The sequence below is a fragment of the Thunnus maccoyii genome, chromosome 8 (genome assembly GCF_910596095.1).
Source record: "Thunnus maccoyii chromosome 8, fThuMac1.1, whole genome shotgun sequence".
Taxonomy (NCBI): domain Eukaryota; kingdom Metazoa; phylum Chordata; class Actinopteri; order Scombriformes; family Scombridae; genus Thunnus; species Thunnus maccoyii.
In genome coordinates this window covers 34,534,341-34,545,828 of record NC_056540.1, presented here as the reverse complement: position 1 = coordinate 34,545,828, position 11,488 = coordinate 34,534,341, and the positions used below count along the sequence as shown (strand labels likewise).

General features: G+C 37.1%; 1 protein-coding gene and 1 pseudogene across 1 annotated transcript in view; one reads left to right on the top strand and one right to left on the bottom strand.

Moving 5' to 3' along the window:
* The window catches only part of LOC121901527, a 118,335-nt pseudogene extending 118,122 nt beyond the window's left edge, over positions 1–213 (bottom strand).
* LOC121901528 (NLR family CARD domain-containing protein 3-like) overlaps positions 1–11,488 on the top strand; it is a 481,268-nt gene that overhangs the window by 211,521 nt on the left and 258,259 nt on the right. The window lies entirely within an intron of this gene.

Below are 11,488 nucleotides of genomic sequence, written 5' to 3'. Positions count from 1 at the left end.
CTCTGCTGATGGATCCTGAAACAACAACAGCTCTGATAAATGTGCATGTTGTATAGAAATGAAAAGTCTGTTCAGTCTTTGCAGCTTTACATTCTGACCTTCCATCAGCAGGTTGTCCAGGTTTAAAATTTAAAGGTTCAATCATGGAGCAGTCACTCTTCATGGACACACAGCTGGGTCCAGGTCCAGGTCCAGGTCCAGGTCCAGGTCCAGGTCCAGGTCCAGGTCCAGGTCCAGGTCCAGCAGAGTCTGGTCTGTGCTGCGTCTTTATTCTTCAACACAACACACACAGAGCTCCGAGTGTGAATAATGATGGTGGAGTGATGTGAGTGGAGAACAGTGATGGACAGTTAGAGATCCTCATCTCACCTCTGAGCTTTGGTCTGGCTGTCATGTTCCCTTCGCCTTTTAGAGGGAGAGACTCCCTCCTCTCTGTCCTCACACCGATCCATAGCAGAGAAACACCTTCACAAAAACACAACAACACATTATTTCTCATCATTCCTCTCAGTCACGTGACAAACACAGAGCTCTGACTGGAGGAAAGCAGCTCATCCACTTCAATACTAAATACACTCATCTGACAGTTTCCATGTTGTTGGCACTTTGACCTGCAGTGTCACATCTAACAAATCACTTTCACAATGCTCACAATGTGCCTCATGCAAGAAGCACTCGAAACAACAGATTTGTTCTTAAGTGACACGTACGAGTGATTTAAGAGAATTTGTGGCTTCACCAATTGTCTGAGACTTCTCTCTGAGGTACGAATGAAATTGACGAGTTCAGAGCTGTCGTACGAGTCCGAAACAGACAGTCTGACTTTCTTCACAGTTTAAATGTGATACAGAAACCAAGTAAAATAAAATATAAAGGTTTATATATTACAGAAGTTTAGGAGAAGAGAATGAAAATGTTTTTTCAGGAAGCTTTTGGATGGTTTGAAGACTAGAGGGAAACACTTCATGTTGCTGTTTCTTTGGCTTTCTTTGGGGATCAGATCACTTTTCACTTCTATTTGACAGACTTTGAAAAGCTCTTCAACATTTGAAATGTTCCTCTTTTTCACAGTCTACTATATCCAGTCAGAGCATGCAGCGGCAGCTCGTCCAATAATCCAAAATCAATCATGTTACCTGGACAGATGCTGCTGAATTCACATCCACATCAGCTCACAGAGACTTTCTACCTTCATCTGTAGAGGAAACACAGAGAGAACAAAAGAGTCTGATCTGATCTTTGATGTTCACAAGTTGGCGTGATTGTTCTTCATGTTCACATTGACCACATCTATTGACATTATATAAACTGCAGAAAGTCAAAAAAGTATTCCAGCGCACACCAGGATAGACGCTATTTTATTAGGGGATTACATTATAAAACAAATGGAGTGAACTACGCGTTTTGCACGTCGTTTCATCAGATTCGCTCTGTGCTTGATTGCTATCAGGTGTGTCTTTAAATAGTCAGGTGCTGATCAACAGAGGATCCAAGTGGTTCACACACAGCATCTCATTTTCTAATACAAATGCACAAAAAAGTAAACAACAAGCAACAGTAACTAGGATTACACCTTACAAAATCAGATATAAATATACATTTCCATAAGACCACAAGATAATGAGATGCAGTTAAGGTCAGAGTACAAAATGCACAATAAGGCTATCCCATCTCTAATATTACAGAGGATGAGTACATCCATGCACACCTTAACATAAAATACCATATATCATAGAGTACAAAATACACAAACCTACTCATATGAGATACATATCAAAATAAATAGAGAAAAGTAGAAGGAAATATATATATTAGAGAAATATAAGTACTGTACAAAATATGTAATACATTTCATAATAAACGTTTCATCATAACACATCTCAAAAATAGGAGGAGGTGAATACTATTACAGACTAGATATACCTGACTTAATGGGGGAGGGAAGCATTGTGCCAGGAGGGTTTTTAGTGGCTCAACTTTACCTACATACAAGGTCACCTGTAGGCACCGAGAAATAATGTAGGTTAAACAAACAAGCACAAGTTACAAAAATGGACTCAAGTCTAATGCTTTAATACAAACGTTAAATGGTTCATATCTTCTTTATTTTTTGTGTTAACATCCCAACAGCAAATATTAATATTAACATAACTAAAGATAAATAAAATAATATAATGTTTCTTCTCTCATGTTTCAGTGTATTGAATCATATATAATGCTGGACACAATGAATGATGGTTAATCTGAATCATGAAACTCTGATCCAGTTTTGTAGTCTAATGTAGTACGATAAATGTAAAAAGTAGGTCAGTTAAAATGAACTCTGAGTAAATGTTAAGGCTTTACTTTAAAAAATGCTCAGACAAAATCTGATGAACATTGAGTTAAAATAATGACGTTTCCAGTTTTCTGATTATTTCTACATGTATCTGGAGGCTTTGGTCTCTTCTGCACTGTCAGCTCTTTAAACAGCAGTGAACAAACTCAGACAGACAGTTTTAATCAGTGAGTGAAGCTGTACAGTCACCAACACAAAGCACAGTCACAATGGATGTTATATCATCAAAACAGACATTCTCTGTTCTTTACTGTTTTTGTCATAAAGTTTTTACCAGTATGAATTACACATCTTGTGTTTGACTGTAACCCGACTCTTTCCTACAGTTTGTATTCTCACATCATGTATGATGTTTCTCCTAAATGAACATATTGTAACTGATCAAACTGATTAAAACCAAGAGAATAAGCTGCTCTCCTCAGTGTTTTCAGTGGAAAACAGACTGTGCAGCAGTGATATGATACTGACAGTATCTCATCTCATCACTCAGTGTGTTTCCTCATTCTTACAGACAGTCAGCTGAGCCCTGCCCTCCTCAGTGGGGGGAAGTACATTTACTCAAGTACTGCACTTCAGTACAAGTTTAAGGTATTTGTACGTCACTTGAGTTTTCCCATTTTATACCTTTTTATACTTCACTACATTTCAGAGGGAAATATTTTACTTTTCACTGCACTACATTTATTTAACAGCTGCAGTTAGTAGTTACTTTGCAAATTGAACATTTAAATATTTACATACAAACATGTCATTATCTTATAGAATATTTGTTATTAATTATCAAACAATAAATAAAATCAGCTCCACCTCCACCAACTACAACAGTAAAATGCTCCTTACTCATCAATGTATCAGTAATAATAACCCATTAATATAATGTTCAATAATTTAACCTCACAGGAGGATTTTTCTGCATGAGTATGGCTCACACAGACGCCATCTTTACCCAACAACAACCAGAAAGTTTCCCAAGCTGACAAACTCCTCCAACAATCACACACTGTCTATGAAGAGACTCAAAGACCAAGAGAAATCAACCAGAGCTCCAATTACTGAACTTTTTCTCATGAACTTCATCAGTGTGCAGCTCTCTGAGCAGGTCTGAGCAGGAAACGAGCTTCAGTTCAAGTTCAACTTTCCTCAGGTGAAGTGATGCTGCTTCGTGTTTGTGTGTGTGTGTGTTTGTTTGTTTGTGCCACACCTTCATCTCTGCACTACCTCAGTATGCAGTCTGACTGGTTGAACTAGTCTCAGTCTGAGCTGCGTTCAGGATCAAGTGTTATTGCAACTCATCTCATCTCTACTTCAAATTAACTTCTCCATTGTGTCTCTATTTTCTCTTTAACAGTGAAGCATTGATCTGCTCTGATCTAGAAATCTGCCAAATAAACTTCACTTCACTTAATGACAGAGACAATAAATAATAAATGTTGGTGCCCTCTGAAAATTGTCTGCACATAATAACACACAAACTTTAAATGGTTCATATCTTCTTTATTTTTTGTGTTAACATCCCAAAAGCAAATATTAATATTAACATAACTTCAAGATAAATATCTTCTATGATGTTTCTTCTCTCATGTTTCAGTGTATTGAATCATATATAATGCTGGACACAATGAATGATGGTTAATCTGAATCATGAAACTCTGATCCAGTTTTGACACTGCACCTGTGGAGGCCTGCTATTGGCTGGTTCAGAGCTTGACACAGGGCATTGTGGGTATTGTAGTGTTTATTTCCAGCAGTGATTCACTGCGGTCACACTGAAGAATCACTTCTTTATACAAACATCCTCTGTCCCACTGATCACTCAAACGTTACAGTTTATATAATTTCTGACAGGTTTTATACAGACCAGCAGGGATGGAACAAGTACTAAAATATTTTACTCAAGTAAAAGTAAATTTACCGTAAAAACGTAGTTAGAGAAACGTAAAAAGTAGGTCAGTTAAAATGAACTCTGAGTAAATGTTAATGTTTTACTTTAAAACATGCTCAGACAAAATCTGATGAACATTCAGTTAAAATAATGACGTTTCCAGTTTTCTGATTATTTCTACATGTATCTGGAGGCTTTGGTCTCTTCTGCACTGTCAGCTCTTTAAACAGCAGTGAACAAACTCAGACAGACAGTTTTAATCAGTGAGTGAAGCTGTACAGTCACCAACACAAAGCACAGTCACAATGGATGTTATATCATCAAAACAGACATTCTCTGTTCTTTACTGTTTTTGTCATAAAAGTTTTTAACAGTATGAATTACACATCTTGTGTTTGACTGTAACCCGACTCTTTCCTACAGTCTGTATTCTCACATCATGTATGATGTTTCTCCTAAATGAACATGTTGTAACTGATCAAACTGATTAAAACCAAGAGAATAAGCTGCTCTCCTCAGTGTTTTCAGTGGAAAACAGACTCTGCAGCAGTGATATGATACTGACAGTATCTCATCTCATCACTGAGTGTGTTTCCTCATTCTTACAGACAGTCAGCTGAGCCCTGCCCTCCTCAGTGGGGGGAAGTACATTTACTCAAGTACTGCACTTCAGTACAAGTTTAAGGTATTTGTACGTCACTTGAGTTTTCCCATTTTATGCCTTTTTATACTTCACTACATTTCAGAGGGAAATATTTTACTTTTCGCTGCACTGCATTTATTTAACAGCTGCAGTTAGTGGTTACTTTGCAAATTGAACATTTTAATATTTACATACAAACATGTCATTATCTTATAGAATATTTGTTATTAATTATCAAACAATAAATAAAATCAGCTCCACCTCCACCAACTACAACAGTAAATTGCTCCCTACTCATCAATGTATCAGTAATAATAACCCATTAATATAATGTTCAATAATTTAACCTCACAGGAGGATTTTTCTGCATGAGTATGGCTCACACAGACGCCATCTTTACCCGACAACAACCAGAAAGTTTCCCAAGCTGACAAACTCCTCCAACAATCACACACTGTCTATGAAGAGACTCAAAGACCAAGAGAAATCAACCAGAGCTCCACTTACTGAACTTTTTCTCATGAACTTCATCAGTGTGCAGCTCTCTGAGCAGGTCTGAGCAGGAAACGAGCTTCAGTTCAAGTTCAACTTTCCTCAGGTGAAGTGATGCTGCTTCGTGTTTGTGTGTGTGTGTGTTTTTGTTTGTGCCACACCTTCATCTCTTCACTACCTCAGTATGCAGTCTGACTGGTTGAACTAGTCTCAGTCTGAGCTGCGTTCAGGATCAAGTGTTATTGTAACTCATCTCATCTCTACTTCAAATTAACTTCTCCATTGTGTCTCTATTTTCTCTTTAACAGTGAAGCATTGATCTGCTCTGATCTAGAAATCTGCCAAATAAACTTCACTTCACTTAATGACAGAGACAATAAATAATAAATGTTGGTGCCCTCTGAAAATTGTCTGCACATAATAACACACAAACTTTAAATGGTTCATATCTTCTTTATTTTTTGTGTTAACATCCCAAAAGCAAATATTAATATTAACATAACTTCAAGATAAATATCTTCTATGATGTTTCTTCTCTCATGTTTCAGTGTATTGAATCATATATAATGCTGGACACAATGAATGATGGTTAATCTGAATCATGAAACTCTGATCCAGTTTTGACACTGCACCTGTGGAGGCCTGCTATTGGCTGGTTCAGAGCTTGACACAGGGCATTGTGGGTATTGTAGTGTTTATTTCCAGCAGTGATTCACTGCGGTCACACTGAAGAATCACTTCTTTATACAAACATCCTCTGTCCCACTGATCACTCAAACGTTACAGTTTATATAATTTCTGACAGGTTTTATACAGACCAGCAGGGATGGAACAAGTACTAAAATATTTTACTCAAGTAAAAGTAAATTTACCGTAAAAACGTAGTTAGAGAAACGTAAAAAGTAGGTCAGTTAAAATGAACTCTGAGTAAATGTTAATGTTTTACTTTAAAACATGCTCAGACAAAATCTGATGAACATTCAGTTAAAATAATGACGTTTCCAGTTTTCTGATTATTTCTACATGTATCTGGAGGCTTTGGTCTCTTCTGCACTGTCAGCTCTTTAAACAGCAGTGAACAAACTCAGACAGACAGTTTTAATCAGTGAGTGAAGCTGTACAGTCACCAACACAAAGCACAGTCACAATGGATGTTATATCATCAAAACAGACATTCTCTGTTCTTTACTGTTTTTGTCATAAAAGTTTTTAACAGTATGAATTACACATCTTGTGTTTGACTGTAACCCGACTCTTTCCTACAGTCTGTATTCTCACATCATGTATGATGTTTCTCCTAAATGAACATGTTGTAACTGATCAAACTGATTAAAACCAAGAGAATAAGCTGCTCTCCTCAGTGTTTTCAGTGGAAAACAGACTCTGCAGCAGTGATATGATACTGACAGTATCTCATCTCATCACTGAGTGTGTTTCCTCATTCTTACAGACAGTCAGCTGAGCCCTGCCCTCCTCAGTGGGGGGAAGTACATTTATTCAAGTACTGCACTTCAGTACAAGTTTAAGGTATTTGTACGTCACTTGAGTTTTCCCATTTTATGCCTTTTTATACTTCACTACATTTCAGAGGGAAATATTTTACTTTTCGCTGCACTGCATTTATTTAACAGCTGCAGTTAGTAGTTACTTTGCAAATTGAACATTTTAATATTTACATACAAACATGTCATTATCTTATAGAATATTTGTTATTAATTATCAAACAATAAATAAAATCAGCTCCACCTCCACCAACTACAACAGTAAATTGCTCCCTACTCATCAATGTATCAGTAATAATAACCCATTAATATAATGTTCAATAATTTAACCTCACAGGAGGATTTTTCTGCATGAGTATGGCTCACACAGACGCCATCTTTACCCAACAACAACCAGAAAGTTTCCCAAGCTGACAAACTCCTCCAACAATCACACACTGTCTATGAAGAGACTCAAAGACCAAGAGAAATCAACCAGAGCTCCACTTACTGAACTTTTTCTCATGAACTTCATCAGTGTGCAGCTCTCTGAGCAGGTCTGAGCAGGAAACGAGCTTCAGTTCAAGTTCAACTTTCCTCAGGTGAAGTGATGCTGCTTCGTGTGTGTGTGTGTGTGTGTGTGTGTGTGTGTGTGTGTGTGTGTTTGTGTGTGTTTTTGTTTGTGCCAGACCTTCATCTCTGCACTACCTCAGTATGCAGTCTGACTGGTTGAACTAGTCTCAGTCTGAGCTCCGTTCAAGATCAAGTCTTATTGTAATTCACCTCATCTGTATTTCAGCTTTTACTTTTCTATTGTGTCTCTATTTTCTTTTTTACTGTGAAGCACTGATCTGCTCTGAACTAGAAAGGCGCTGATAAACTTCACTTCACTTCACACTAGTGCAGAAAAAACAGCAGCCAGGTGAGCTACAGAGGCCTGCAGAGGACATTCATGTTCCCTCTTATGCTCCTGTGACCTCAACACAAGTTCTGCTTCAGTGTTTTATTTCATGATCACGACAGATCTTCTGTTATTTCAGCATAACAAGCTCATCAGGTATTTCATGTCCACCAGACGGTTTACAGAGTTAAACTGTTGGACTTTAGTCTGAATGTTTTCCATCACTCTGACACTGAATTATTAATACTCAGTTTCAGAAAAAAAGGCCAAAAATGTACATTTTGTCTTTAATTTAAATGTTTTTTTAACTAAAATATAATATTTTACAGTTGGAATTGAAGACTCACACACATAGTTATTTAAAAAGTAACATCAATGGAGAAAAAGCAGCGTCTGCACAGTGACTCCATGTTTTCATCCCAGTCGGATCTTTGTCAGTAAGTCGGTATAAAGAGTAACAACTGTGTGCATCACAGTGATGAACACTGAACTTTGACCCCAAAGATGTTGACCTCCACAACACCAGGTAACAGAATTCATAGAGGTGATGATGATCATTTGACTGTAGAGCAGAAAAGTTCATATTGTGCATCTCTGACCTGACAGACTTCTGTAACGCTGCTCTGATGCCAGAAAACAGTTTGTGTCTCTCACATATCAGCCTCACATTCACAGAGCGAAGCGTCTTTTCTCTAAAAGAAAACAGAAACACTCTGCCATGTTTGAAGAACCAGACGGTCGTATGAAAGTATCTCCAGAATCTTCAAAGACTCTTTGAAACATCTGGATGAAAATATATTCTGCTGGTTCCACCATTAAAAAGGTTTTGAATATTTTTCCAGGTTGTGACTGTTTCCTGTTCAGGTCGACGCCAACAGTCACGACTTGGAAAATATATTTTAATATCATCCTTCATAGAATAATGTACAACATATAGATACTGAATATACACACACCATCATCAAACCAGTCTGTCTACTGTTAGATTCATACTGGGACCAGTTAGACTGTGTTATGGGAGGACTGGTGGACACACCTTCTACTTTCCCTCCACATGTCAGAGAGAAACACTCAACTGTTTCATGATTCACTACATTTTATTTCTCAGAGCTTCAGTATGTTGTTGAATGCAGGACTTTTACTTGTAAAGGAGTATTTGATGGTAGTTTTACTACTTTTACTAAAGTAAAGGATGCGTTTTATTTCTTCCACCTCTGAACATATAAACTGTGTGAAACTGAAGTGTTGGAGGAACAGAAACATGAGCGTCTGCTGCCACCTGCTGTTCACTCACAGCATCACAACCTGTCAGAGGAGGAGCTGTTTGCTTCACTCACACTTTAAAACATGAAAACAGGAACATTTAGGCTTTAAAAAGAAATGAAGATGTTTGAAATAATCAGATCCAGTGGTGTCACTGAGCCTCAGAAGCTCTCTGTGGATCAATAAACTCCACCAGTGTTCAAATACAGAGACAGTGTTGCTGTGAAGAGAATCACTTATTAAACATATTTATATTTACAACACAATGACAACAAAGTCTTTTAATTCACCATCAGAAATCAAACTGTCTCTTTACAGCGTGTCACCATTAAAACCATTAAAACCAGTTTGTTCTTCCACTCTCACATCAGCAGTTTGACTGAACCACATCATCTATCTTATGTGATGCACATTTACAAAGTTTACACAGTATATCAGATATGTTGTAAAGTTCCTTTGATGTATTTTTAGACTTTGATTATGTATCTCACAGTGTGTCTGTAGAACATGAATCCAATCGATCAATCTGATCAATAAACACCATCAGAACTCTGACAAAAACCTAAAAAAGTTTTACAGTCGATGTAAAAAATCAAAACGGACTTTAACTGAGGTCAGTTGTGTCGTCACAGACTGTCTGAACTTTAAAGATCCTCCGCACATGTTTTAAGAATATAAAAATACTCTGCTTGGAATAATAATGTGTGTCTGATGTCAGTTTTCCATGAAAAAAGATTAATTTATTAGTTAAAAATTCTTCAAATGACATCTCATCCTTCATTAAACATCCAGAATGTGTAAATATTTAAATATGTTTAGTTTGCAGAGTTGAACTGCTTCACTGTAAAGTCCATTCTCAGTGTTTGTGCTCTGGAGGCTTCAAGTTTCCACATCACACTTGTGTAAGTCGCATACTGGACCACGATTGGCTCCAAACTGGTTGTGACGTGACTATATTTTGTACATTTTATTAACATGAAGGATTAAATGTTTCTAAATGTCCTCCACACTGCCAGGAATTTTAAAAAAATCCATTTATAAGATTTAAATAGGAATGTAAAAGAATTCAATAGAAACATAGTAGATAGAAATAAGACAAAACTGAATAAAAAGAAGGAAGAATTGCAGTTTGGTGAAAGATATGATATGAATGAAGAGTCCCAAACTGAAGTGAATAAAACCTCCTGAGAGGTCTGAGACCAGTTGAGAAAATGAGCAGCTGTAACTTAAATGTGTGGGAACTTGAGTGCTGAGGTTCACATAGTTTTTAGCTTTGAATCTACTGACATTTACACATTTTATTCAGACATCATCATCATTTACAAATACACATTCACAAACATCTTCATGGATGTACAAAGAGCCAAAAGGCTTTGAATGATTTATGAACATCATTTCACAAACTCCTGAACAGTGCAGGATGGTGTTGTAGTTTGTCACTCTGACCACTAGAGGGCGCTAATATTCATCAGCATTTATCATCGTATCTCTGTCAGTATGAACCAAAGGAATAAACAGTGACACCTGCTGGCTTTAATCACACATGACAGCTGAGTGCTGATGATGCACAACTTATTTAGAAACAGTCAACGAACAACAGCTGTCAGACTGAATGTGAGCTAAACACATTAAACTGACACTTTAAACAGTCCTGAAACTGTCAAATACCTTCAATCTACTATATGAAATTAGATATGAATTAACATGCACACACACAAAAATAAATGGAGACTAACTAACATCAGCTACTGATCATCATGAACTTTATTCTCTACACAGGAACTAAATAAACACTCCAGAGAACAACTAAATACTTCCTGTATGTCAGAAACACACAACAGCTCCTGGACTTCTCATCTCTAATGCTGTGTTCACATCATATGGGATGGATGGTAGAGGCGGGAAAGATTCCCATGTTTACAACTTGCCAGCGTTCATGTCACACAACAAATCAAGACGGCTGCATGATTACAAAGTTGGTGGAATGAGGCTCAAAAATACTTTTATTGACAATAATCCAGCATATCCAGTAAATATCAGAGCTTTCAGCTTTTCCACTTCATAATTACCACTTGAATGTTGACCTGAATTCTATTTACAAGTCAGAATCTCATAATTAGCATCATTCCAATATGATATGAACGCAGCATAAAAGCAGCCACACTCCAGCTGCTGAGCCTCAGCCTTCACCATTAGAGGTGTTCATTTAACCAGCCAATAGGAGGCCTGTTGTTCTGACCATCATTTGTCATGTGATCTCTAAATAAGTGAAGGAATCAGGTAACACAGTTACTATGACACTACTAGAAGAACTACAACTAAACATTGTGAAGATCCCATTCCCATTATCCCATTACAGTTCAAGCCTTTCTAATACACTAACAACAGAAAACAACAACAACTGGACTCAGTTTATCATTTGATTCATTTTACAAACAAACTGTCAATCATGTGGAAACCATGTTTACATTTACAAGCAGTGAGAGAT